The following is a 26,076-nucleotide window of genomic DNA, read 5'->3' on the forward strand; positions in this document are numbered from 1 at the left end:
TCTACAGATTCAATACAATCCATATCAAACTACCACTGGCATTTTTCACAGAACTAGAACAAAAAATTTCACAATTTGTATGGAAACACAAAAGACCCTGAATAGCCAAAGCAATCTTGAGAACGATAAATGGAGCTGGAGGAATCAGGCTCCCAGACTTCAGATTATGCTACAAATCTACAATAATCAAGACAGTATGGTACTGGCACAAAAACAGAAAGATAGATCAATGGAAGAGGATAGAAAGCCCAGAGATAAACCCATGCACATATGGTCACCTTATCTTTGATAAAGGAGGCAGGAATGTACAGTGGAGAAAGGACAGCCTCTTCCATAAATGGTGCTGGGAAAGCTGGACTGGTACATGTAAAAGTATGAGATTAGATCACTCCCTAACACCATACACAAAAATAAGCTCAAAATGGATTAACGACCTAAATGTAAGGAGAGAAACTATCAAACTCTTAGAGGAAAACATAGGCAGAACACTCTATGACATAAATCACAGCAAGATCCTTTCTGACACCCCTTCTAGAGAAATGGAAATAAAAACAAAAATAAACAAATGGGACCTAATGAAACTTAAATGCTTTTGCACAGCAAAGGAAACCATAAACCAGACCAAAAGACAACCCTCAGAATGGTAGAAAATATTTGCAAATGAAGCAACTGACAAAGGATTAATCTCCAAAATTTATAAGCAGCTCAGGCAGCTCAATATCAAAAAAACAAACAACCCAATCCAAAAATGGGCAGAAGACCCAAATAGACATTTTTCCAAAGAAGATATACAGACTGCCAACAAACACATGAAAGAATGCTCAACATCATTAATCATTAGAGAAATGCAAATCTAAACTACAATGAGATATCATCTCACACCAGTCAGAATGGCCATCATCAATACATCTAGAAACAATAAATGCTGCAGAGGGTGTGGAGAAAAAGGTACACTCTTGCACTGCTGGTTGGAATGTGAATTGGTACAGCCAGTATGGAGAACAGTATGGAGGTTCCTTAAGAAACTACAAATAGAATTACCATATGACCCAGCAATCCCGCTATTGGGCATATACCCTGAGAAAACCAAAATTCAAAAAGTGTCATGTACCAAAATGTTCATTGCAGCTCTATTTACAATAGCCCAGAGATGGAAACAACCTAAGTGTCCATTATCAGATGAATGGATAAAGAAGATGTGGCACATATATACAATGGAATATTACTGAGCCATAAAAAGAAACGAAATTGAGCTATTTGTAATGAGGTGGATAGACCTAGAGTTTGTCATACGGAGTGAAGTAAGTCAGAAAGAGAAAGACAAATACCGTATACTAACACATATAAATGGAATATAAGAAAAATAATATCATGAAGAACCTAGGGGTAAGACAGGAATAACGGCACAGACCTACTAGAGAATGGACTTGAGGATATTGGGAGTGGGAATTGTAAGCTGTTACAAAGCGAGAGAGTGGCACGGACATATACACACTACCAAACGTAAAATAGATAGCTAGTGGGAAGCAGCCGTATAGCACAGGGAGATCAGCTCAGTGCTTTGTGACCACCTATAGGGGTGGGATAGGGAGGGTGGGCGGGAGGTAAATGCAAGAGGGAAGACATATGGGAACATATGTATATGTATAACTTATTCACTTTGTGATAAAGCAGAAACTAGCACACTATTGTAAAGCAATTATACTCCAATAAAGTTGTAAAAAAAAAAGGGAAGCTGGTGATGTTTGCATGTTTGTCTTATACAAGCATCTTACTGACACTTGTCCCTTCTAATAGGCTTTTTGTTTAATTTCATTCTTTTGGATTTTTAAAAGTTATATAAGTATATTTTTTGCAAATAATAACCTTTCTCTTCTAACACCTGAGCAACAGTATCTGATAATGTATAAAAGCACATGTCCTGGCACCAGATCACTGAGATTCAAATCCTAGCTTTGCCACTTAGAAGCTTTGTAACTTTGAACAAGTTACTTAAACTCCATGCCTGTTTTCTCATCTCACATAATGAATTTAGTACAGTGTGTGGCACTATGTAAATGTTGGTGTTGTTGTTACTCATTGAATTTCTTATAATTTCTTGCCTTATTACATTGCCTAAAATCTCCAGGATGCTTGTAATATGTTTCCTTGTCTTATTTCTGTTTTTCGTAGAATTGCATTTAACACTGCATATGGTATTTGCTGCTGGTTTCCAATAAATACTATTTTTGTCATGTAAAATAAGTAGATATAGTTATAGGTCAACACATATGAACCCTATGGTAACCACAAATCAAAAACCTATGATAGATACAAAAAAACAAGTGAGAAAGGAACACAAGCATAACACTAAAGAAAATCATCAAACTACAGGGTAAGAAACTAAAAGAAGAAAAAACAGGGGAGAACTACGGAAACAACTGGAAAATATATAACAAAATGGCAATAAGTACATAACTATCAATAGTTATTTTAATTGTTAATGGACTAAATGCTCCAGTCAAGAGACACACGTGGCTGATTAGATATAAAAACAAGACATCTATATGCTGCTTACAAAAGACTCACTTCAGAACTAAAGACATACACAGACTGAAAGTGAGGGGATGGAAAAAGATATTTCATGCAAATGGAAATGACAAGGGTAGCAATACTCATATCAGACAAAATAGACTTTGAAACAAAGTCTATAACAAAAGACAAAGAAGGACACTATATAATGATAAAGGGGTCAGTAGAGGAAGAGGATATTACACTTGTTAACATATATGCACCCAATACAGGAGCACCTAAATATATAAAGCAAATATTAACAGAAATAAAAGGAGAAAATGACAAAAATGGAATAATAATAGGGAACTTTAACACCCATTTACATAAATGGAGAGGTGATCCAGATAAAAATGTCAATAAGGCCACAGTGGTCTTAAATGACACAGTAAACCAGTTTGACTTAACAGATATCTACAAGACATTCCACTCAAAAACACCACAATACACATTCTTTTCAAATGCACATGGAACATTCTCCAGGATAGATCATATGCTAGGCCACAATACAAGTCTCAACAAATGTAAGAAGACAGAAATTATACCAAGGATTTTTTCTGATCACACTGGTATGAAACTAGAAATCAATTACAGGAAGAAAAATGGGAAAAGCACAAACACGTGGAGACTAAACAACATACTACTAAAAACCAATGGGACAATGAAGAAATCATTGAGAACAATATAGCTGTTCTTTAAAAAAATTAAAAATAGAACTACCATACAATCCAGCTATTCTTCTCCTGGATAGTTATCTGATGAAAAGAAAAACACTAATACCAAAAGGTATCTGCACCCCCATGTTAACTGCAACACTATTTATAATAGTGAAGATGTGGAAACAAAGTGCCCACTGACAGATGAATGGATAAAGAAAATGTTTTATTTATATACAATGGAATATGTTTTCACCCAACAAAAAGAAGGAAATTTTACCATTTTCAACAACATGGATGAAATTGGAGGGCATTCATTATGCTAAATGACATAATTCAGACTTACAAAAACATGAATTGTTTGATTTCACTTATACATGAAATCCACAAAAAATCAAACTCATAGACACAGAAAAGAGTTTGGTGATTGCCAGAGGTAGAGGTTGGGGGGCAGCAAAAGTGGTTAAAGTGGTCAAAACATGCAAACTTCCAGTTTTACCATAAATAAGTCTTAGTAATATAATGTACACACAATGGCTATAGGTGACAATACTGTATGGTATATTTGAAAGTTACTAAGAGACTAGATATTAAAAGTTCACAAGAAAAAAATTGTAATGATATGTGGTGATGGATTTTAACTAAATTTATTGTGGCAATCATTTTACAATATCTACCCATATCAAATCATTAGGTTTTACACCTAAAATTAATATTTTATACATCAATTATATCTCAATTTAAAAAGGAAAGAATAAAGATCTCAGAAACCAACCTAAATTTACACCTCATGGAAGGAGGAAAAGAATAACAAACTGAGCACAAAGTTAGCAGGAGGTAGGACAAAACAAATATCAGAGTAGAAACAAATAAAATGAAGACCAGAAAGCAATAGAAAAGATTAATGAAACTAAGAGCTGGCTTTTGAAAAAATAAACAAATTGATACACCAGTAGATAGCCTAAGAGAAAAAGAGAGATCTAAATCAGTAAAGTCAGAAAAGAGGAGACATTACAACAGATGTCACAGAAATACAAAGGATCGTAAGAGACAACTATAAATATTCATGTGCCAACAAATAGAAGAACCCAGAGGAAATAATTAATTACTAGAAACATACAAATTATCTAGCCTGAATCATGAAGAAATAGAATATATGAATAGACCAATAATAGGTAAGGAGGTTGAATCAGTAATCACAAAATTACCAAAAAGAAAAGCCTTGGATAATATGGTTTCACTAGTGAATTCTACCAAACATATAAAGGAGAATGTCAATTTACACTCTCACCAACAGTGCAGAAGTGTTCCCTTTTCTCCATATCCTCACCAACATTCATTATCTCTCATCTTTTTTGATAATAGCCATCCTAACAGGTGTGGTGTAATATGTCATTTTGGTTTTGATTTGCATTTCCCTGACTATTAGTGATGTTGAGCATCTTTTCATGTACATATTAGCCATATGTATGTCTTCTTTAGAAAAATGTCTATTCATGTCCCTTGCCAAATTTACAGCAGATTTTTTTTGTTTCTTTGATATTGACTTTTATGAGTTCCTTATATTTTTTGGATATTAACTTATCAGACTTATGGTTTGCAAATATTTTCTTCTATTCCATAAATTGCCTTTTCAATTTATTGATGGTTTCCTTTGCCATGCAGAAAATTTTTAGTTTGATGTACTCCCATTTGTTTATTTTAATGTTTTGCCTTTGCTTTTGGTGTCTTATCCAAAAAAACAATCTCTGTCAAGACTAATGTCAAGAAATTTTTACCTGTATTTTCTTTCAGAAGTTTTACAGTTTGAAGTCTTACATTTACATCTTAAATCCATTTTGAGTTAATATTTGTGAGTGCTTTAAGATAGGAGTCCAGTTTCATTCTTTTGAATGTGGATGTCCAGTTTTAACAACATCATTTATTGAAGAGATTATGCTTTCTCTGTGTGTGTTCTTGGCATCCTTGTCAAAGCTCAATTGACTGTATATACATGGGCTTATTTCTGGGTTCTTTATTCCGTTCCACTGGTGTAGGTGCCTATTTTTTGTCACTGCCATACTGTTTTGATGACTATAGCTGTGTAATATAATTTAAACTCAGGAACTGTGATCCCACTAGCCTTATTCTTCTTTCTCAACCTTATTTTGACTATTGAGGTTCTTTTGTGATTCCACATAAGTTTTAGGGTAGTACTTTCTATTTCTGTAATAATGCTATTGGGATTTTTATAGGAATTACATTGAAACAGTACATTGCTTTGAATACTGTGGACATTTAAACAATATGCATTTTTCCAATAGAAGAAAATTGGATATTGTTCTACTTATTTGTGTCATCTTCAATTTCTTTTACCAGTGTTATAATTTTCAGTGTACAAGTTCCACATACTTGGTAAAATTTATTCCTAAGTATTTTAGAGCTTTTGATATTATTATAAACTGAATTGTTTTCTTAACTTCTCTTTCAGGAAGTTCAATGTAAAGGTATATAAATGCAACTGATTTTAGTATTTGACTTTATATCCTGCAACCTTACTGAATTTGTTTATTAGACCTAATAGTTTTCTGGTGGAAATTTTAGGACTTCTTACATATAAGATTATGTCATCTGCAAACAAAGATAATTTTACTTCTTCATTTCTTATTTGGTTGTCTTTGATTTCTTTCTCTTTCCTAACTGTGGTGACTAAGATTTCCAGTAGTATGTTGAATAGAAGTGGTGGGAATGAGCACCCTTGTCTTGTTGCTCATTGAAAACATTTAATTTTCACCATTGAGTATGATGTTAGCTGTGGGGTTGTCATACATGGTTTTTATTAGGTTGAGGTAACCCCCCTTCTATATGTAATTTGTTGAGAATTTTTATCACAAAAGATGTTGAGTTTTGTTAAATGCTTTTCCCGCATCTATTGAGATGATCGTGATCTTTAACCTTCATTCTACTAATGTGATATATTATATTGACTCATTTTCATATAATAAAATATCTTTGCATCCCAGGGATAAATCCCACTAGATAATAGTGTGTAATCCATTTTATGTGATGTTGAATTCATTTTGCTAGTATTACCTTGAGGATATTTCCATCTATGTTCTTCAGGGATTTTGACCTGAAATTTTCATTTCTTGTAGTTACTTAAAATGGCTTTGGTATTAAAATAATTGTGGCCTCCAAAAATGAGTTTGTAAGTGTTCACTCCTCTTTAATTTTTTGGATGAGTTTGATAAGAATTGACATTACCAACTTTCTAAAAGTTTGATAAAAATCACTATTGAAGGGCTTCCCTGGTGGTGCAGTGGTTAAGAATCCACCTGTCGGGCTTCCCTGGTGATGCAGTGGTTGAGAGTCCGCCTGCTGATGCAGGGGACACGGGTTTGTGCCCCAGTCCGGGAAGATCCCACATGCTGTGGAGCAGCTAGGCCCGTGAGCCATGGCCGCTGAGCCTGTGCATCTGGAGCCTGTGCTCTGCAACGGGAGAGGCCACAACAGTGAGAGGCCCGTGTACCACAAAAAAAAAAAGAATCTGCCTATCAATGCAGGGGACATGGGTTCGATCCCTGGCCTGGAAAGATCCCATATGCCACGGAGCAACTAAGCCCGCATGCCACAACTACTGAAGACCATGTGCCTACAGCCCATGTGCCGCAACAAGATAAGCCCCTGCTCTCCACAACTAGAGAAGGCCCACATGCAACAACAAAGACTCAACACAGCCAAAAATAAAAACAAATAAATAAATTAATTTAATTTTTAAAAAAATTAAGAAAAAAAAACACTATTGAGTTATCAGATCCTGGGGCTTTCCTTGCTGGAAGCTTTTTTATTATCGATTCAATCTTCTTACCCATTATTTGTTTGTTCATATTTTATATTTCTTTATGATTCAGTCTTGGTATGTTGCATGTTCCTGGTAATATATCCATTTTTCTATGTTATCTAAAGTCTTGGCATATAATTTTTCATACTAGTTTCTTATGTATTTCTACTATATCAGTTGTAATATCTCCAGTTTCATTTATTTTATTTGATTATTCTTTTTGTCTCAGTCAGTTTAGCTAAAATTTTGTTAATTTCTTTTTCTTTTAAAAAATAAGTTGTTATATTCATTAATCTTTTCTGTTACCTTTCTATTTTATTGTTATAAGGTAGCTGCTATTACAGCTCAAATGTTTATTATTTCTTTTCTTCTGCTAACCTTGGTCTTAGTCTGTTCTTTTGCTTGTTCCTTGAGATGTAAGGTTAGTTCTCTTGAGATCTTTCTTTTTCTTAATGTAATTGTTTATCACTATAACTTTCCTCATAGAACTGCTATTGCTGAATCCCATAAGTTTTAGTATGTTGCGTTTCTATTTTCTTCTCAATACTTTTCATCTCTCTTTTTACTTTTTCTTTTATCCATTGATTTTTTAGGAGTCTATTGTTTACTTTTGACATATTGATGAATACTCTTGCTTTCCTCCTGTTATTGATTTATAATTTCATAATATTGTGGTTGGAAAACATACCTGATATGACTTCAGTCTTTATAAATTTTTTAAAACTTACTTTGTGAATAATATATGATCCATCCTTGAGAATGTTCCTTGTGTGTTCTGCTGCTATGGCATGGAATGTTCCTATGTGTCTTCTAGGTCCATTTAGTCTAATGTATACTTCAGATCCCTTATTTTCATGTTAACTTTCTGTCTGGATTATCCATCCATTATTGAAAGTGGAGTATTGAAGCACCTTACTATTATTGCATTGCTGTCTAATTTTGCCTTCTGCTCTGTTAATAGATATTTAATATATTTAGGTACTCCAAAGTTGAATGAATATATGTTTACAGTTATTATACCCTCTTGATGAATTAATATTTTTTATTATTATATGGTAGCATTTGTCTCTTTTCACAGCTTTTACTTAAACTGTATTTTATCTGATATAAGTAAATCGATCCTTATCTCTATTGGTGTTCATTTGCATGGAATATCTTCCTCATACCTTCACTTTTAGTCTTTGCATTTCCTTAAACCTTAAGAGAGTTCTGTAGCAGCAAATACTTGAGTCTCACATTTTTACCCACTCAGCCATTCTAAGATTTTGATTGAAGAATTTAAACTATTTACATTGAAAGTAATTACTGGTAGCTAAGGAATTACTTTGTAATTTTTAAATTGTTTTCTGATTCTTTTGTAGTTCCTTTGTTCCTCTCTTGCCATCTCCTTTGTGAATTGATAATTTTTGTAAGAGTATGGTTTGATTCTTTTCTCTTTGTCTTTTGTGTATCTATTGGTTTATAGGTTTTATACTATACTATACTATACTATACTATAAGTTTTAGCTTTCTGGTTACCTTGTAGCTTTCATAATATGTCTTACAGCTATAATAGTCTATTTTAAACTGATAAGAACTTAACAACAATTCCATATAAGAGGTTTCCACATCTTCTCACCTTAACGCCACATTTTATGTTGTTGATGTCACAATTTATATATTAAAAAATTTTTTCCTTCCCTTTACTTTTAATTATGATATAATTGACATATAACATTACATTAGTTTCAGATTTACAAAAGAATGATTCAATATTTGTAAATATTTTGAAATGCTCATGACAAGAAGTCTAATTAACATCAATCAGAATGCATAGCTACATTTTTTGTCTTGTGATGAGGACTTTTAAGATCTACCCTGTTAACAACTTTCAAATATGCAATCAAGTACTATTAACTGTAGTCATAATGATGTACTTTACATCCCCATGACTTGTTTTATATTTGAATGTTTGTACCTTTGTACTCCCTTCACCCACATAACCCACCCTCCACCTCTGGCAACCACCAATCTGTTCTCTATGAGCTTCTTCTTTTTTGTTGTTTTTTCTTACATTCCACATATAGGTAAGATTGTATATTTTTCTTTCCCTTTCTGAATTATTTCACTTAGCATAATGTCCTCAAGGTCCATCTGTATTATCTCAAGTGGCAAGATTTCATTTTTATTTATGGCTGAATAGTATTCTATTGTATATGTATTATACCTTCTTTGTTCATTCATATATTGATGCAGTTGACCTGAAACAGACTGCCAATATCTCTCTAACAAAGATAGATTTATTCAGGACCACCAGAGAATAGCAGTTCAGAGACTGCAACCATGATGATCCACATGCACTTTCCTGCATGGCAAGGGAAGGAAAATGCTTTTATAGAGAGGAAATGGAAGTTGGGATGGCTACAGTAAACAAAGAGCCCTTGAATTTTCATTGGCTGAGACCTTGCCAGGAGCAAAGGGGGGTCTTTCTTCTTCCTGTTGGGCTCTGCTATCATCGTAGGGTGTGAGAGGTCCCCCTTATGGTCACCCAACTCTATTTAATTGGGGTTTCTGTTTACTAATTTTTTACATTTCCCCTTTTGATCAAGATCTTTCTCTGAAAGCATCACTGATCAAGAGTTGAGTTTTCTAGTTTCAGCAGCTTTTTGTCCCTTAATGTCAGAAAAGACCTTTCCTGGGTGTAGTGTCTCACATCAGAGGGAAAGTGCTGACTGGAAACCTATTAAGGTCACATTTGAGTGACAAGGAGGGGTAAGAGAGAGAACACCAGACATTTTTATCTAAAGTTCATATTTAGCAAAATCCTAGACATTGGAGATCACCTGAAACATTATGGCATCATCAAAGAATTGGTGACATGTTTCCAACAGGCCTGGTGTTTATTTATTTTTTTAACATCTTTATTGGAGTATAATTGCTCTACAACAGTGTGTTAGTTTCTGCTGTATAACAAAGTGAATCAGCTTGGCCTGGTGTTTAGAACTTTATGTCTTCCAGAACAGCCAACAAGATGTGTGAGAAATAAGGACTCTCAGTATAACCCTGAGGCATTACTGTCCAGGAGAATTGTTTTTCCTATGAAGTGAAGGCAAAAAGCTATTGGGTACCTTCCTCAGCTGGAATAGTAAAGAATATACTGCATAAATCTATTATGGTAAATAATTTACTTCTAGTAAGAATGAACTGAAGTTAATAGTAATGTATGAGGATTACAAATTACAGCTTTCTTGGGAAAGCTGTCTCATCAAATGTCATTTGCTTCAGTTCTGGGAAACCTTTACTTTCAGGTCACCAGAGTATCTGCAGGGACAGCCAGGGTTCATGAAGGCTATAATTTTGTCAGTTGATCAATGGTTTAATGCAGGTACAGTGGTGAGCAGTGGGAATTTTAGTCTCTAGTAGGACTGGGTTGCTATTTGGTCCAAACTAGAGCTTTTGCTTTTTATCATGCCAACAGTTTTTGCATTTCCAATCTTGTTTTTCCTTTTCTGAGGATAATTTTTGGGCCTCTCTAGCGAGTTTTTCTAAATTATCATTTGAGGTAATACCCCTTTGGAGGTTTGGCTGCTGTTGTTCCCTTTAAGGGCAGTATTCCATGCAGAAATATTGTTACCAAGGCTATTGCTCCAGAATCATACCACTGTCCCTCTCTCAAATAGAAACAAATTACTCTTATCGAAGTTTCAGGAGGAAGATGCAAAGAGAAAAAAACAAGAACTGGTAGAACAAACTAGGCCCAAGATGATGGAGGATTTAACTTCCAGTAGAACTTGAGCCTCATCTTATGCTTATTCAGTGCATTAGCATGCTAAATGACACACCCACCAGCTCCATGACAGTTGACTATTACCATGACAACAACTGGAAAAGCCCATAGAAGGACTGAAAAGGAGAGCTGCATCAGCTCCCGGTCCAAACTACACCCCTGTTCTCGGATAACTCATAAATATTCCTCCCACTCTTTCCAGTTCCCTCCCTTTTACCCCCACCCTTCTATATATTTTGGTCTCAGCCCAAATTGGTTTGAGAAGTTGATTTGTGAACTAGGTTCCTGTTTCTCCATTCTTTGTCCATTGAATAAAGCTTGTGATGTTCCATTCTCAGCATTAGTTTCATTATTGGCTGGGCGAATCTTATCAGAACAAGAACCTTCCTGGCCAAGACAGGGAGTCTCATCCCAGCCTAGGACCCTGGCGTAGGTCTTGTCGACCAATTCAGTGACAATATCAGCAAGGTGATTTCCCTTAGGTCCAGAGTGTCAGGTTTAGAATGACCCTGAATCTTAGTAATAGCTAAAGCAGCAGGTTAAAGAATTGCATTCAACGATACCTGAACATAAGGGCCATTTTTAATGATATATTCACAAGAAGCAAGAAAGCCGCATCGTTTACATAACATTTCAAAATCATAAGCTACTCTGAAAGCATATCTATTATCAGTATAAATTTTGGCAGTTTTATCCTTGGCTAAAGTACAAGTCCAAGTAAGAGGGTATAATTTAGCTTATTGGCATGAAGTAATCATAGGTAAAGATGCTGCCTCAAGAACAACAAAAGGAGTTTTAATGGCATACCCAGCACAGTATTTGCCATTGTCACCCTTTAAATAAGAACTATTGGTGAACAATAGGAAGTTATTTTTACCCAATGGAATTTCCTGTCAAACATTATGAGGAGTCAGGAAGTGGACCATCAGTGTTAAATAGTTGTGAAGGAATACACTGGTGATGTACAGGAGAAGAATAACTGGATTAAGGTTCCTACAATGTAAAAGAGTTATGTGAAGGGCAGGTAACAAAAGGACTTCATTTAGGAATCCCTAAATGCGAGAGTCTGGGCTCTTTGAAATCTTACACTTGACACAGATCTTACATATCTAGGGCTAGTATCCTATTTTTCCTCATCCTGAAATATCAGGTCATACCATAGTGGGTAACAACTGTACCTGATGACTGCAACAGCAATCCCATATCTTTACCTTCTGATATTCCACAAAGATCCCAAAAGGGCTACAATAGTGGCTTAATAGCTGGAAGAGGGAACAAAAAGGAACAAGGAAGGAAAGAGATATGGCCTCTTGTGGCCTCTTAAAAGAAGAAACATCAGCCAAGGTAAAGTCTCAGCCATTCAGGCAAGGGGCTTGAACCCTGTACAGAGAGAGGCCTGTTTTGCGATGCTGAAGTACCCAACTGGGAAGTGGAAAGACAGTAGGGGGCAAGGAGGAAGAACAGGGAAAAAGGAAGGAAGGGCAACCATCTGGTCCACTGAGAATGGCACAGTGGGTGCAAGTGTGGGGCCCTGCGCAGGTGTGCTTTCCTGAATGTAACACTGGGTGGAAGGGTGCGGGGGGGGGGTGTGCGTGCCCGAGTGAGTTCAGTAACGTTACGACTTGGTGAACACAGGGAAAGGTGTGAAGCAATGCTGAGAGTAGGGAATCCACCATTTGCTAGCCCCAATCCCTGCCTCTTTTCTCCCTGCATTTTCCCCAAGTAAGTGCCTGATGTTCTCTGATGTTTAATGCCTGGGAAAGATCCCCTTAGGCCCTATCTGACAGGAAGGTGGTGACTTTTGTTTTCCCGGGATGTTTTCCATGTGTTTGGTTTTTCTCACAAATTTCAAGGGTTGGCCTATTTCCTGGGACAGTTTGGCCTACAAGAATGTCTGAAACAGTCACTCCACGCCTCAATTCTAAGAGTCCTTAAGATACTTCAGAGTGTGGAAAATCCCAGGGACGTGGATGTGCTTTCCTTTGGAGTTCCCTGATGTTCGGTCTACACACCTAGGAAGACTTTAGAGGAGCAAAGAAAGGAAATGTTGAGGAAACTGTAAAGAGCCTCAAGATCACCTTCCACATTGGTTTTGCTCCAGGCTCTGAGTGGCAAGGGCATGACATCCTTAAACACTCCGCCACGGTGACCACCTGCATTCCTTTGCATCTTCGGACAAAAAATGTCACCGGCCTTTTCAGTAAACAAAGGTTGTCGCCCTGACATCAGCCCTCAGACACTGCAGCTGCCCCAAAGGTGGCCCCCAAGGGCCATAAAGAAGGAGAAAAGCAGGATACTGGCACTGGACAGTTCAGATGCATATCTAGGAATGATTTCAATGGGCCCAGATTAGTCCATCTTCCATACTTAGAAAAGTGATCAAATCTCTGACTTGAGATGTCTGGGTGTGGTTTTGTTGTTGTAGTTGGTGGTGGTGGTAGTGGTGTGTTTGTTTCATTGTTTTGTTTTTGTGACTAGCAGCAATCTTTTGATATTCCCCGACATGTTTCTATTTTTTCCTCCATTTTTCAACAAAAGCTCCTAAATGGCCTGGCTCCTTCTACTCTTCTTCAGAACCTTACTTCTGAGCTATCTGAGTGGCTGTGGCCCTGGCTGTAGTCCTCACTAAGGTCCCGAGTAAAAGGTACCTCTCAGCTTTTACAATGTGCCTTTTTCTTCCCTCCACGTATCCCAGGCTTCTCTGGATAAAGGCCCTGATCCCTCGTTTCGAGCATCTGCCTGGAAAGGCATCATTCCCTTAAGGTGTTCAGTCGTTCTGCAGAAGTGGTTTGTGAGATATGTGCATGTGTGTGTGTGCGTGTCCGTGTGACTGCGTGAGTGTGTGTGTGTGTGTGTTTAAGGGGGATCCATAATTTCTCCTGCAAGATCTCACGGGTCTTCCAGGGTGAACACTAGGCTACTGTCAAGGGTTAGGGTGAGAAGCAGAGAGATCTCCATGCCAAACCAACCGACCAAGCTCCCGTCTGACACATGACCCTACAAACCCCAAGCCTCAGCACCCCTACCCCTCCTCCCTAAACTCCACCCTCTCCCCAAGGACAAAAATTCACGGGAGCACCTGGAAAAATTGAGCACGACATGTGGACGGGCTCCTGGTGCATAATTGAAGACTGAGAGCATGGCTAGTGAGGCTTTCGGGCAAAAATAAACCGGTGGTGGCGAACCGGCGGACAAATGTATGGGAGGCCAAGTGGCCTTCCCGAAGTAGGCCCACCGGTGCGACACATCCCATCCCCAAAAGTCCCACCCCAGGGCACAAAGGAGTAATCAGGAGTTCCACGGAGGGAGGCAGCCTGGTGGCCTGTTCCGAACACTTGTGACTCCTGTACAGAATGGTTCACAACCTTCGGGACCTCCCCGAGATATGCCTGACACTGAACCACTGGATCTTTGTCCCAGTGAAGCATTCAATTTCAAAAGAACAGACGTTGCTCTGTAAGAAGAGATGCGGTGCAGACAAGCAACAAGCCAGGAGGAGTCTGAAGATGCAAAGAAGAAATTGCAAGCCCACTCCTTGGATTTCTGCAGGGTCGTTGTAAGAATTCACAGTGAACCAAAGCAACTAGAGAGTCAAGAACTGCCTAGCTACACTTGCGGGTTTGGCCCAAAGAGTTAAAGTTGGTGAGGGGCGCAGCTGAAGTTGAGATGGGTGCTCTGTGAGCTGGATTATTGTTGGTGATGAGGATATTGGGATACTGGTTCGTCTGTGGCTGCTGCTGTTGCTGTTGCTACTGCTGGTCCTGCAGCTGTTGATGATGATGTTGATGATGATTATGATGGGGAGAAGAAGTAGGAGGAGGAAAGTGATTTGATTGTTTCCCCACCTCCACTCCACGCCGTCCACTGTCTGGAAGCTAAAGGTAGCCCAGGAAGGATTGTTAGGGGCAGGGAAAGGGGTGACTGCCATTTCTGGAGCCACAGTACCATCCCGCGGAATGTGTTATGTGAAAAGCCCAGGCAGCAGAGACCTATCTTCTGCCCTCTGTAGGGATCAGCGGGGCTGTGCTGCATCTCCTGTGCTATGTCCAATGTGTAGGAAGTCACCACCATGGGATTGCAGAGGGCTTAGAAGGCCCCGTGCCTGCCAGTGGGACCCTGGAGGAAAAGAAGAAGCTCTGGGAGCCCCGGACACAGCAGGCAGCTAACGGAGAGATCTGCCCAGGGAGTACAGCTTACCCTGTCACCAATTTTGGGGGTGGGTCCAGAGGAATTCTGCAAATTTTCCTCCGCCGTTACTGCTGGAGAGTGCCGGGGTGCCCTGTCTGCAGCTGCACAGGTATCAAGTGGTCCCTTTCCTCACAGGGAGCTGAGGGGCTTAGAGGTTCTGAGGTCGGGTCCAGTTGCACTTGGCACTGCCAGGGTCAGATATCTCGGGCTGGCCCTGGGATTTCTGAGCGGCTTCCCAAGCTGTGGATCCAGGGTCAGGTCTCCCGCAGAGAACACAGAAGAAGGAAAGGCCAGGAAACCACTGGCCACGTGCACCATAGGACAGCACACGACAGAACCACCATCCCCCAACATCCCCACTGGGCAAGTTCCTTCCAGCTCTGTGGCTGTCTCCATCCCCTGAGACTTGGTAACTGACTGTGACTAAAACCATCTCCCCTTGGTGGCAGTATGGAATCATCAATGCCAACTAAGCGCCTAACCCTGCCACCATGACACCATCAGGACTTCGACATCCTCCCCTTCATAGGTAAAAGCAAAAGCAAAAGCAAACCAATACAGACAGTCCCTTGAAGGAGGAGAGAAAAGGAAAGAAAGCAGCCACCCACCGGCACCCACATGGACCACCAAATGCACAGGACGAAAGGACCACTGGCCACGAGGCTGGACCCCCTGCAGTCCTTTCCACTTCCTTTCCTCCAACCCCCCTTTTTTTACTCCTGCTCTTGGGAGAAGTAAAGGCGAACATTATACCAAGCGACCTGGCTGGCTGACTTTGCCTAAGGGTTTAAATCACAGGATTTCTCCTAGAACAGGTGGCGGCCACCATGCTTGTGGCGAAAACCACACTGTCTTGCAAGTCACTTTGTTGCAGAACTCCGCTTCCCTTTCAAGGCCTGGAGCTTCAGCTTGAGGCCACCAACTTGGTCTCGCCCAACACAGCAGGCAGAAGTGGATGTCCATCCTGGACGTTCCCCCAAAAGGCAGTGGCAAAGACTGACGCTGGGCAGGCTAGACTTGCCCTAACACAGGAAACTTGGAAGGCCAACAAACATCGCCTAGTCACAGGGCCCCACACAAGGCCGTGATGCTCTGGAGGATGGGCACAGACCATGCTCCCACTTGCAGAACCCATTTATCTGGCTAAACAAGGGACGTTTCAGGTTTACACTGGCAGATTGGGCCCACCAGCTGACAGACGACTATTTCGTGGAACACAGAATGGCTGCGTGTCCCTTTTTGAGAGCCCTAAGGGAATGCATGTTTCAGCCATTCTCAGAGTACTTGCTGCAGGCAAGGGGTGGGGGTGGGGTCGGGGAGACTGGTGCGAGGGTATATAGGAAAGCACAGGTGACAGCATGTGTCAGTATGTTTGTCGTTGTGTGAGGTTGTGCTCTGTGAGCTGGCGTAGGAAGAGAGGGTGTGTGTGTGTGTGACTCTGTGTGTGTGTGTGACTCTGTGTGTGTGTGTGTCTCTGACTGCGTGAGAGCTCGAGCACATGCTCTCACACCTGTCAAAGGTGATTGCCTGTCCGTGGGCATGCGTTCCTGTGTGTATCCGGCTGTGGGAGCCTGATTGCCTGGTCTTCTGAGCGGCGGCCAGCACCAACCTGCCTGGGCTTGTGGACAGGGAGGCGACCGCCCGTAAGTAATACAGTGAAATGTACACTGTTCGGATCACGCCATTGGATTGGGAAACAACTGCAAGCAGGAGCAACTTCAGGAGGCCCCTGCTGGCTCACGTTTGAACTTAAAGGGCTTCCATAGGGAGAACAACTGCACGGAATGGAAAGTCAAGAGATAATTTTACAAGACTTGAGTTCATCATGCTGTGTCATTGTAAAATAACTCCTGGATCTTCTTTGGTTTTGTTGATGTTCAGTTTTCTGGGTTTGTCTGCAGGATGACAATGACCTCTACCACTGGATAAGGGAAAAGATGTAGAGGAGGAAGGGGAGTCCAAACTGAACCACCCGACTGCCTTCTCCTACACTTGTGCCTCCCCCTTAAACAAACAGCAGACGTGTGAGGAGGACACTGAGAACACTAGGCCAGCACAGAATAGACAGTGAAAGGAATAGAGGGGAGCAGAAACTGACCACCACCACCACTACCATCACCATCACCACCACCTCCAGCACCATCGCCACGAACACCACCATCGTTGCCGTGGAACCAGTGAAGGGGCAATTCACTGTGTATCTTTCGCAACATGAACAGGGAGGGAGAGGGAAACACAAGATACCGGGAGACCAAAGGACACAACACCAGGCAACACCTTGACCTGGGCAGGGTTGAGGGGGCTGGTCCCTCCTGAGTGCCATCAAAGGCTCCGACTCAGAAGTAGGCATGCAAGGCATACAGAAGGCAAAAGGAGAGGCAGAGCCACCTTCTGACGCCCTGAGTATGTCATGGGTACACTGCAAAGGGCCAAAGAGCCCCGGGATGCACTCACGACACGGAAAGATTAGGTAGAATACTGGGAACTCTAGGTTAATAGGGGGAGGTAAGGGACACGAGAGCGGTGTGGTAATCTCCGATGGCAAATAAAGAATGGCTGTGAGGGAATGCACCTTGCCCACCGAGTCCACGGGGTCATTTTCTGTTCCACAGGGAAAATATATGTATTGGACACCTTGAGCTTCCCAGGCACGCACCCAACCGTGCCTTTTGTCCAGAGAGAAGAACTGAAAGTAAGGCATTGACTGGAAGGCACGAGCCAAAAGTGGAGAGCATACTGAAATCAAAAGAAAGAACCATAATGGAGGTGAAGCATGAAGGCAATCCCCAGGGCACTGTGTCCCAAGTTGGCAGATGGAACCGGCCGAAGCCTCCTGGGGCTTCCTGAGGGAAGAGCCGTCAGCCAAGGCTAAGTCTCAGCCACTCAGGCAAGGGGCAGAAGCGTGTCCAGGGAGAGGCCTGTTTGGCGATGCTGTAGTGCCCAACTGGGAAGTGGAAATAGCAACAGAAAAGGGCAAGGAGGAAGAACAGGGAACAAGGAAGGTAGGGCAACCGTCGGGTCCACGGAGACGGGCAGAGTGGGTACCAGTGCGGGGGCCTGCACAGGCGTGCTGCCCTGAATGTGACCATGTGCGGGGTGGTGGGGGCGTGTGTGTGCGAGCCCGAGTGATATCAGTAACATTAAGCCCTGGCAAACACAGACAAAGGTGTGCAGCGATGCTGAGAGTAGGGATTCCACCACTTACTGCTCCCAATCCTGCCCTCCTTCCTCCCTGCATTTTCCCCAAATCAGTGTCTGATGTGCCCTGATGTTTCATGCCTGGGAAAGATCCCCCTTAGGCCCTACCCGACAGGAAGGTGGTGACTTTTGTGGTCGCGGGATGTTTTCCGTGTGTTTGTTTTTCTCAGCAGTTTCAAAGGTGGGCCTACTTCCTGGGACAGCTTGGCCTACATGAATGTCCCAAACAGACACTCCACTCCTCAATTCTAAGAGTCCTTCAGATACTTCAGCGTGTGCGAAATCCCTGGGACGTGGATGTGCTTTCCCTTGGAGCTCCCTCATGCTCACTCTACACACCTGGGAAGACTTTAGAGGAGCAAAGAAAGGAAACGTTGAGGAAACTGTAAGGAGCCTCACGATCACCTTCCACATTGGTCTCGCGCCAGGCTCTGGGTGGCATGGGCATGACATCCTTAAACACTCAGGCCACGGTGACCGCCTGCTTTCCTTTGCATCTGCGGACACAAAACGTCACCAGCCTCTTCAGTAAACAAAGGTTGTGGCCCTGCCATCAGCCCTCAGACACTGCAGCTGTCCCCAAGTGTGGCCCTCGAGGGCAATTCAGCATGGAGAAAAGCAGGATACGAGCGCTAGAAAGTTCACATGCATACCTAGAAATGTTTTCAATGGACCAAGACTCTTGAATCTTCCCATAATTAGAAAAGCGCTCAAATCTCTGACTTGAGATGTCTGGGTGAGGTTTTGTTGTTGTTGTTGGTGGTGGTGGTGGTGGCGCTGGTGCTGGTGGTGCTCGTGCTCTGCTGATTTCATCGTTTTGCGTTTTCTCTTTGTGATTAGCAGCAGTCTTTTGGTATTACCCAACATGTTTCTATTTTTTCCTCTTTTATTCAACGAAAACTCCTACATAGCCTGACTCCTTCCTCCCGTACTAATTCAGAAGCTTTCCATAGTAGTTTGTGAGTGGCTGTCACCGTGTCTGTAGTCCTCAGTAAGATCCCCAAATAAAAGGTTCCTCTCAGCTTTTACGTTGTACCATTTTCTTCTCTCTACACATCCCAGGCGGCTCTGCATAATGGCCCTGATCCCTTGTTTTGAGGCTCTGCCTGGAAATGCATCAAACGGTTAGGGTTAGGGTTAGGGAACAGGTACAGTTTAGGATACAGGTTAGGGTACAACAACGGTTTAGGGTTAGCGTACATGTTACGGTAATGGTTAGTATTAGTGTACGAGTTAGGATTATGGTACGGGTTACTGTAAGGCTTCGGATAAGGTTTAGGGTTAGGGTTACGGTTAGGGTTAGGGTTATGGTTAACGAATGGGTACGTTTAGGGTACAGGTTAGAGTATGACAACAGTTTATGGTTAGCGAACGTGTTAGGGTAAGGGTTAGTGTTAGTGTACGGGTTAGGATTAGGGTACGAGTTAGGGTAAGGCTTCGAGTAAGGTTTAGGGTTAGGGTTAGGGTAAGGGTACCGATTAGGGTAAGGCTTCAGGTAAGGGTTAGGGTTAGGGGTAGGGTTAGGGAGCAGTAAAGGTTTAGGGTACAGGTTAGTGTACGACAACGGTTTAGGGTTAGCGTACATGTTAGCGTACTGGTTAGTGTTAGTGTACGGGTTAGGATTAGGGTACCGGTTAGGGTAAGGCTTCAGGTAAGGGTTACGGTTAGGGTTACGGTTAGAGTTAGCGTTCGGGAATGGGTATGGTTTAGGGTACGAGTTACGGAACGACAATGGTTTAGGTTTAGCGTAGGTGAATGGGTACGGGTAGGATAGGGGATAGGGTTAGAGTTAGGGTACGGGTACCGTTTACTGTACAGGTTAGGGTACGACAACGGTTTACGGTTAACGTAAGTGTTAGCGTACGGGTTAGTGTTAGTGTACGGGGTAGGAATAGGGTACGGGTGAGGGTAAGCCTTCGGGTAAGCTGTTGAGTGGTTCTTCAGAAGTGGTTTCTGAGATGTGTGCATGTCCCTGTGTGAGTGTGTGGGTGACTGTGTGTGTGTGTGTTTACCGAGATCCATAATTTCCCCTGCAAGATCTCACGGGTCTTCCGGGGAGAACACTAGGCTAGTGTCAGGGGTTAGTCTGAGAAGCAGAGAGATCTCCATGCCAAACAAACCCAAAAAGCTCCCTTCTTCCACATGATCCTCCAAACCCCAAGACCCACTTCCCCTTCCCCTCCGCCCTGTATTCCACCTTCTCCCAAAGGATAAAAGTTCACAGGGACATCTGGAAATTATAGAGCATGACGTGTGGACGGGCTTTTGGTGCAGAACTGAAGACTGAGACCCTGACTAGCAAGGCCTGCGAGAAGAAAGACCACGGTGGTAGGAAACTTGTGGACAAAAGTAGTCGAGGCCAAGTGGCCTGCCCCAAGTAGGCCCACCGGTGCGACCCATGCCATCCCCAAAAGTCCCACCCCTGCGCACAAAGGATGCTCGGGGTTTCCACGCAGGGATGCAGCGCGGTGGTCACCTCCGGACCCTTGTGACTCAAGTAAAGAAGGGTTCACAACCTTCGGAACCTTCCCGGGATGTGTCTGCCACTGACCCACAGGATCTTTGTCCCAGTGAAGCACTCAACTTGAGCAGAACAGAGGTTGCTCCCTAGGAAGTGATGCGGTGCAGACAAGCCACAGGACAGGAGTCAGAAGATACAAAGAAGAAACTGCAAGCTCACTGGTGGGATCTCTGCAGTGTCGTCGACAGCGGCGTTCACTGTGAACCAGGGCATCAAGGGAATCAAGAACTGCCTAGCTACACTTGCGGGTTTCGTGGAAAGTGGCCAAGTTAGTGAAGAGCCCAGCTGAAGGTGAGATGGGTGGTTTGTGAGCTGGTCTATGGTTGGGGAAGAGGATAATGGGATATTGGTGCCTCTGTCGCTGCTGCTGCTACTGCTGTTGATGATGATGATAATGATGATGATGATGATGATGATATGGAGAAGGAGTAGGAGGAGGAGGAGGAGGAGGAGGAGGAGGAGGAAGGTGATCTAATAGTTTCACAGCAACTACTACACACTGCCCACTGTTTGGAAGCTAAAGGCAGGCGCGGAAGGCTTGGTGGGGGCAGGGAAAGGGGAGACTGCCATTTCTGGAGCCACAGTGCCATCCAGCGGAATGCGTTATGTGAAAACCTCAGGCAGCCGAGCTGTGTCTTCTGCCCTGCGCAGGGAACCGCGAGGCAGTGCTGGGCAGAATGGGTTCTGCCCAAGGCGCCGGAGGTCTCCTCCACGGGGTTTCAGAGGCCTCAGAGAGCCCCGTGCCTGGCAGTGCGACCTTATGGGGAAAAGCATGAGCTCTGGTGGCCCCGGACACAGCAGACAGCTCCCAGACTGTCCAACGCAGGGAACGGAGATTCCCCCGTCAGCCATTTTGGGGGTGGGCCCAGAGCAGTTCTGCACCTTCTCCTCGGGTGTCCCTGCTGGGGAGGGCTGGTGCCGTGCCTGCGGCCGCACTGTAGTCACGTGACCCCTCCCTCACAGGGACCTAGGAGTTTTAGCTGTTCTGGGGCCGGGGCCATTTAAACCGTGCAATCCCAAGGGCGGCCATCTCGTGGTGCCCTTGGGGTTACTGAGTGCCTTGCCCAGCTGCAGAACCAGCGTTCAGTCTCCGGCGGAGAGCACACATGAAGGCACGGCCCGGAGCCCATTAATCATGTGAACCCTCAGAAAAACACACCAGCCCCAGCCACACCCGGTGCTGTCCCCACTGGGCCAGTTGCTTCCAGCCCTGTGGCTGTCTCCATCCCTTGAGACCTGGTAACTGACTTTGAGCGAAACCATCACCGCAAGGTGGCAGTATGGTTCCATCAATGCCAACTAAGCGTCTAACCCTGCCCCCACTACATCATCAGACCTGGGTTCTCCTCCCCTTCTAATGTAAAACCAAAAGCAAAACCAAACCAACACAGACAGTCCCATAAAGGAGGAGATTAAAGGAAATAAAGCAGCCACCCACAGGCACACACGTGGACCACCAAATGCACAGGAAGAAAAGACCACTGGCCACGACGCTAGACGCCCTGCAGTCCTTTCCACTTCCTTTCCTCCAACCCCATTGGAGGAAAGGACTCCTCATCGTGGCAGAACTAAAAGGCAAAGTATACACCAAGCGACCTGGCTGGGTGACATTGCCTGAGGGTCTAAATCACAGGATTTCTCCTGGACCAGATGGCAGCCACCATACTGGTGGCGAAAACCTCGCTGGCTTGCAAGTCACTTTGTTGCAGGACTCGGCTACCCTTTCAAGGCCAGGAGATTCAGCTTGAGGCCACCACCTCGGGCTGGCCCAACAGTGCAGCCAGAAGTGGCTGGCCCAACCCGGAGGCGCCCCCAACATGGGGTGCCAAGGACTGGCTCTGGGCGGGCTGGACTTGCCCTCACACAGGAACCTTGCAAGGCTAACAAACATCGCCAGTCACAGAGCCCCAAACAGGGCCTTGCTTCTCTTGAGGATGGGCACAGACTCTGCTCCCACTTGGAGACCCCATTTATCTGGCTAAACAAGGGACGTTTCAGGTTTACACTGGCAGCTTGGGTCCACCTGCTGACCGACGACTATCACCTGGAACACAGAATGGCTGCGTGTCCCTTTTTGAGAGCCCCTCTGGGAATGCGTGTTTCAGCCATTCTCAGAGTACTTGCTGCGGTCAGGGGGTGGGGTGGGGGTGGGGTGGGGGGAGACAGGTGCGAGGGTATAGAGGAAAGCACAGGTGACAGCGTGTGTCAGTATGTTTGTGGTTGTGTGAGGGTGTGCTGTGTGGTGGGGTAGGAATATAGGGTGTGTGTGTGTGTGTGTGTGTCTGTCTGTGTGTGTGTGTGTACTCGAGTCCAAGCTCTCACAGCTGTCTAAGGTGCTTGCCTGCCCGTGGGCATGTGTTGCCGTGGGTATCCGGCTGTGGGTGCTTGATTGCCTGGCCTTCTGAGCGGCGGCCAGCACCAACCTGCCTGGGCTTGTGGACAGGGAGGCGACCGCTCGTAAGTAATACAGTGAAATCTACACTGTTCAGATCACGCCATTGGATTGGGAACTAACGGCAAGCAGGGTGCAACTTGAGGGGGCCCCTGCTGGCTCACGTTTGGACTTGAAGGGCTTCCATAAAGAGAACAACTGCACCGAATGGAAAGTCAAGAGATAATTTTGCAAGCCTCGAGTTTGTCATGCTGTTTCACTGTGAAGTAACACTTAGATCTTGTTTGGTTTTGTTGATGTTTAGTTTTCTGGGTTTTCCCGGAGGGTGACAATGCCCTCCACCGCTGGAAAAGGGAAAAGATGTCGAGGAGGAAGGGGAAGAGTCCGAAGTGAACCACACGACTGCCTTCTCCTACATTTGTCCCTCCCCCTTAACCAAAGAGCAGACATGTGAGGGGGACGCTGAGGACACTAGGCCAGCTCAGAATAGACAGTGAAAGGAATAGAGGGAAGCAGTAACTGACCACCACCACCACCACCACCGTCCCCATCCCCAACAACTGCAGCACCATCGCCACGACAACCACCAGCGTGGCCATAGATCCAGTACAGGGGCATTCACTGTGTAACTTTTGCAACATGCACAGGGAGTGACAGGTAGAAACAAGCTACCAGGAGACCAAAGGACAGGCCACCAGGCAGCCCCTTGACCTGGGCATGGCGGCGGGGGCGGGGTGGGGGTCCCTCCTGAGTGCCATCAAGGGCTCCGACTCAGCAGTAGGCCCGCCGGGCCTACAGAAGGCAAAAGGAGAGGTAGAGCCACTTCTGACACCCTGAGTATGTCATGGGTACACTGCAAAGGGCCAAAGAGCCTCGGGATGCACTCAGGGCACTCAGGAAAGGTTAGGTAGAACCCTGGGAACTCTAGGTTACTAAGGGGAGGTAAGGGACACGAGAGGGGGGCGGTAATCTCCGATGGCAATTAAGGGATGGCTGTGAGGGAATGCCCCTTACCCTCCGAGTCCAAGGGGGCATTTTCCCTTGCAAAGGGAAAGTACATGTATTGCCAAGGTTGAGCTTCCCAGGCACGCACCCAACCGTGCCTTTTGTCCAGAGGGAAGAACTGAAACTAAGGCATTGATTGGAAGGCAGGAGCCGAAAGTGGAATGCAAACTGTCATCAAAAGAAAGAACGATATTGGAGGTGAAGCATGAAGGCGATCCCCAAGACACTGTGCCACAAGATACTATCCCCAGGGCACACTGTGCCCCAAGTTGGCAGACGGAACCAGCCGAAGCCTCCTGGGGCTTCCTGAGGGAAGAGCCGTCAGCCAAGGATAAGTCTCAGCCACTCAGGCAAGGGGCAGAAGCGTGTCCAGGGAGAGGCCTCTTTGGCGATGCTGTAGTGCCCAACTGGGAAGTGGAAATAGCAACAGAAAAGGGCAAGGAGGAAGAACAGGGAACAAGGAAAGTAGGGCAACCTTCGGGTCCACGGAGACGGGCGAACACAGGAAAGGTGTGAAGCGATGTTGAGAGTAGGGATTCCACCACTTGCTGTTTCCAATCCCTGCGCTCCTTCCTCCCTGCATTTTCCCCAAATTGGTGCCCGATGTGCCCTGATGTTTCATGCTTGGAAAAGATCCCCCTTAAGCCCTACCAGACAGGACGGTGGTGACTTTTGTTGTCGCGGGATGTTTTCCGCGTGTTTGTTTTTCTCACCAATTTCAAAGGTGGGCCTTATTTCCTGGAACAGCTTGGCCTACAAGAATGTCCCAAAGAGACACTCCACTCCTCAATTCTAAGAGTCCTTCAGATACTTCAGCGTGTGCGAAATCCCTGGGACGTGGATGTGCTTTCCCTTGGAGCTCCCTCCTGCTCGCTCTACACACCTGGGAAGACTTTAGAGGAGCAAAGAAAGGAAACGTTGAGGAAACTGTAAAGCAGCTCACGGTCAACTTCCACACTGGTCTAGCTCCTGGCTCTGGGTGGCATGGGCATGACATCCTTAAACCCTCAGGCCACGGAGACTGCCTGCTTTCCTTTGCATCTGCGGACACAAAATGTCACCAGCCTCTTCAGTAAACAAAGGTTGTCACCCTGCCATCAGCACTCACACACTGCCTCTGCCCCCAATTGTGGCCCTCGAGGGCAATTCAGTATGCAGAAAAGCAGGATACGAGCGCTGGAAAGTTCAGATGCATACCTAGGAATGATTTCAATGGACCAAGACTCTTGTATCTTCCCATAATTAAAAAAGCACTCAAATCTCTGACTTGAGATGACTGGGTGAGGTTTTGTTGTTGTTGGTGGTGGTGGTGGTGGCGCTAGTGCTGGTGGTGCTGGTGCTCTGTTGATTTCATCGTTTTGTTTTTTGTCTTTGTGATTAGCAGCAATCTTTTGGTATTCCCCGACATGTTTCTATTTTTTCCTCTTTTATTCAACGAATATTCCTAAATAGCCTGGGTGATTCCTCCCGTACTAATTCAGAAGCTTTCCATAGCAGTTTGGGGTTGGGGTTGGTGTTGGTGTTGTGGTTAGGGGTTAGGTTTAGGGTTTGGGTTAGAGGTAGGGTTAGGGTTTTACTTAGGCTTAGGGGTTAGGGTTAGGGTTAGTGTTAACGTTACTGTTAGGGTTAGGGATAGAGTTAGGTTTATATTTATGGTTATGGTTAGGGTGAGGGAACGGGTACGGTTTATGGTACAGGTTAGGGTACGACAACTGTTTAGGGTTACGGTACGTGTTAGGATACGGGTTAGTGATACTGTACGGATTAGGATTATGGTTCGGGTTAGGGTAAGGATTAGGGTAAGCGTTAGTGTTAATGTTGGGTTAGGGTTAGGGAACGGGTACGGTTTAGGGTGCAGGTTAGTGTACGACAACGGTTTAGGGTTAGCGTACGTGTTAGAGTACGGGTTAGTATTAGTGTACGGGTTAGAATTAGGGTACGGGTTAGGGTAAGGCTTCGGGTAAGGCTTCAGGTAAGGTT

This window comes from Pseudorca crassidens, chromosome X (genome assembly GCF_039906515.1).
Source record: "Pseudorca crassidens isolate mPseCra1 chromosome X, mPseCra1.hap1, whole genome shotgun sequence".
Lineage (NCBI taxonomy): Eukaryota > Metazoa > Chordata > Mammalia > Artiodactyla > Delphinidae > Pseudorca > Pseudorca crassidens.